The sequence below is a fragment of the Hipposideros armiger genome, unplaced genomic scaffold (assembly GCF_001890085.2).
Source record: "Hipposideros armiger isolate ML-2016 unplaced genomic scaffold, ASM189008v1 scaffold_555, whole genome shotgun sequence".
Classification (NCBI taxonomy): Eukaryota; Metazoa; Chordata; class Mammalia; order Chiroptera; family Hipposideridae; genus Hipposideros; species Hipposideros armiger.
Window position 1 is genome coordinate 689,204 of NW_017731905.1, and position 3,571 is coordinate 692,774.

Genomic DNA, 3,571 nt, shown 5'->3' on the forward strand with positions numbered 1-3,571 from the left:
AATATTAACAGTTCTATTTTCAAATATTTTTATGCATGGTCTTAAGAAAAAAATACTTATTAAAATTCTAATATCCTAATAGCCCAAAACTGTCCTTTAACCTGCTTATATGTGCACATGTCTATAGAGGGAGTTACCTGGGGTAAGTGAGAAGATAGGAAAACCAGGGTAAAGATTTAGGTCATGTAAATGACTAAGCAGAGACAATACCTGCTTTTCCTTTTACCCCAGATATCCAAAACACAGAAGAGAGCAGATTAAAAGGAGAAGAAGCCCACCTAGTAATGGATGAGCAGGAGGTTGGCATAAGATGTCCCTGCCTTCCCCCTTCTCATGCTGCGCCCTCACATAAGGTACTTTGCCCTGCTTTGGACTCCCTGATGAGACAAGGAGCAGGCAAGGAAAATGTCCTGCAAATATAGACAGAGGAAATAACTCTGAAGACAAAGTAAATGTGTCTGAAGATGAGGCATCAGCCTCTATTACTGTCGGTAATGTTTGTGTGGCTTCCTTTGTATCACTACTGCCACCCAAAGAAATATTGGGTTGTCAGAAAGGTCATGACGCATTTTTGCAATGAAAAACATAGAAAAAAATGTGTCATGACTTTTCTGACAACCCAATAGTATCCTATGGACCAGGCAAGGTCAGCTCTAAATATTTGTATTGTGCAAGAAAAGGAATAATCATTACAAAGGTAATAATCAGAAGGTCAGGCCCCTTCCCAGTTTTTTCTTAAGTCAAGTAAGCTCTGAGGTGTCTATTGCAATTCAATGAGGGGAGAGGCTTCCAAAATCGATAATGATAATTATAATAAACTAATTAACTGTAGTGAATGTTGTGTGTGTGTGTGTATGCACACTCGTGCAATCACATGTATAATGTGATATTTCTTGAACTTCACAAACTGTGAAATTTTATACCTCCCTTGAATGTTGACTTTTTTCTTTCCTTTCAATATTTAAAGCAGATCGATGTGAAAACCAAAAGGAGTAAGAAGGCTCTTTGGGAAATGAGTTAAGATATCATTCTCATCTTTGTAAATTAGCATTTATTGAGCAACTGGGCACCTTGGTGTTTCAAGAGTCTTTATCGAGACTCCATATTGAGACAGATTTCTATATTATGTACATTTATGGTCATCTGTTAGAGGACAATATTAATCTGATAGCGCATTACATTATGTGGAATTATTCTCAGGTTTGTTTTTCCAAGGGGAATTATATTTTTAAACAAGTTAATCCATATATCTCATTCAACTATTCATAATTGGAATCTTATTTGTTTCAATAAGTATGATTTTACAGAGTTGGAAGAAACTTTACCTAGTAAATTGTTGCTATGAGCATTGGGGAGAGCTATGAACTAATTTTTACCCATGATGACACAGATCTGTAAATTGAATTATTGTTTTCAGTCTGACTTTGGTGAAAGTAAACAGCTGGTTCACTCCAATGGAGGGGTAAGTTTTTTGTTAAATGTCATTTAACATAAAATTCACTCTAACTTTATCAGAATCATCCTTTTTGTAGCAGCTCTAATTTGGTATCATTTTTGGTAATTGTGGAAATAGAATCAACCAATAGCAAGAGCCAGTATTATCTGTGCTTGTCTCTATGCTAAAAATTAATGTTCACAATTATGTTTGGAGTCTGACACTTAAATCAAAATAAAACATTAGCTCTCATATATGCATACACAAACAGGGCCACTGTGAAACTTTATAAGCCCCCTATGGACATCTCATTCTCAGCTCTTCCTTGTAAAATATTCCTGCCTTATTTGTTTTGACCAATCTTTTATTTGCCTCAAGTGGCATTGCTGTCTCAGACAGTAGCAATGTAATCTATTGCCCTTGAATGTTTTTGACAAAATTCCTAGAAATAGGGCTTTTTTTCACTGAGTGAATTCTGAGTCAGGTCACATAAAGGTGTCATGAGAATATGGCTTTTCCAAGCTGCTAAGTAAGGCAGTTCAAATAATGAAAAGGTGCAGGGATGGTTCTTTCTGAATAACTCCTTACCCTACCTGTTGCCTCCTGCCTCACGCACCTTTGTGATAGGCAGGGTATTGTTTTTCACATGCACCACTGTTTCACAGCTGCCATTTTACAAGACTACCATTGAACTGGAGAGAAGCATATGGGATTAGGCAAAGAAAAATGCCACACTACTTGCTGTTTCTACCAAGATTCAGCCTTTATTTTAAAAAATAAATGTTCCTCAGATTATCATTAACTTTTGGGTATCTTCTAGAGTCCTAAAAAACTTGATTTTTTACAATGTTTGCAAATGTTCTTGTTGCATTTACAAAAGAGTGGATTTTCTGAGGTTCTTATGATGTCATTCAGGAAATCCCACCCATCACATATGCGAGTTTAATGTTTGAGGATATTTTAGGGAGATAAGATGTCTTAATTCTATGTCTTCTTATTGAAAAAAAGTTACTTCAGAATACAGCACTATTCTGAATGTTGAATTAGTCTACATTGTGTGGTTTTCTTTGCTACAAATTGTATAGTTATGGGACCTGCTCTTTTGAAGAGTTCAAATCTATGTAATTATAAAAATTGATCTATTTTATAATTATAGAATTATAAAAATTGATGTATTTTAACAAATATTTCACAGAAATAAAATACTTTATTTCTGTGAAATATTTTCAGTTTTGTCAAGAAGGTTGTCACAGATACATAAAACTGAACATTTTAACATCAATCTTTGAAACATGATTTTCATAAACTCTAACTTTTATGACTCTATTACTATTTCCAAGGACAAACACAATATTTATAATTTGTATTTCTCTTTCCCATAGATTTTTCTATGTTATTTATTTTGATGTTTGTCATATTGTATTCTACCATTGCATTCTTAATCAATCTTTTTTAAAAAGATGGTGAAAAAAGAGACTAAAAAATTTGAAAATAATGTGATTCTGTCTCTTTTGTTATTCATTTGGCGCCTTATTGTTTAAAAGGAAAAGTAAAAAAAGAAGAAGAAAAAATCGGTATAGTATCATTCTGTTGTGAATAATTTATTTTATTTATTCACACCATGTATCAGTTTATAAAAGATAAATTAATTCCATCAAATTTAGTAATAAACCACCCTTAGTATTCTAAATTAAGTCATATTTTTTCCCACATCATTTATTTATGCATCTCAAGGCAAAGCTTTCGTAATGGAAGCCATTTGGAACTCTTTCTAATTCCCTGTTGATCCAAAGCATGTCAAATATATATATATATATATATATATATATATATAAATTTAAATAGCCATATTGCAAGAAGAAAAAGAGGAAAGGGGAATTCTCCTTGAGACTTGCCCTCTAAAGAGGCCCATCAAAAGCTTGTTCAAGGAAATGCCAAGCTTGATTGTTTGGAAATCTCAACTGTACATATTTCCATTAAAATCCCATCCAGGTCCATTTAATTTTGTCACAGATAAACAAAATGTCCTTTATTGCATTGAATGCAGTTTTGACAGATGGCACTTAGTATTCTGTCCAGGTGTAAAAAGACAAAGATAAATGAATCTGTTCTTCTAATTCATACACTTTATGACTT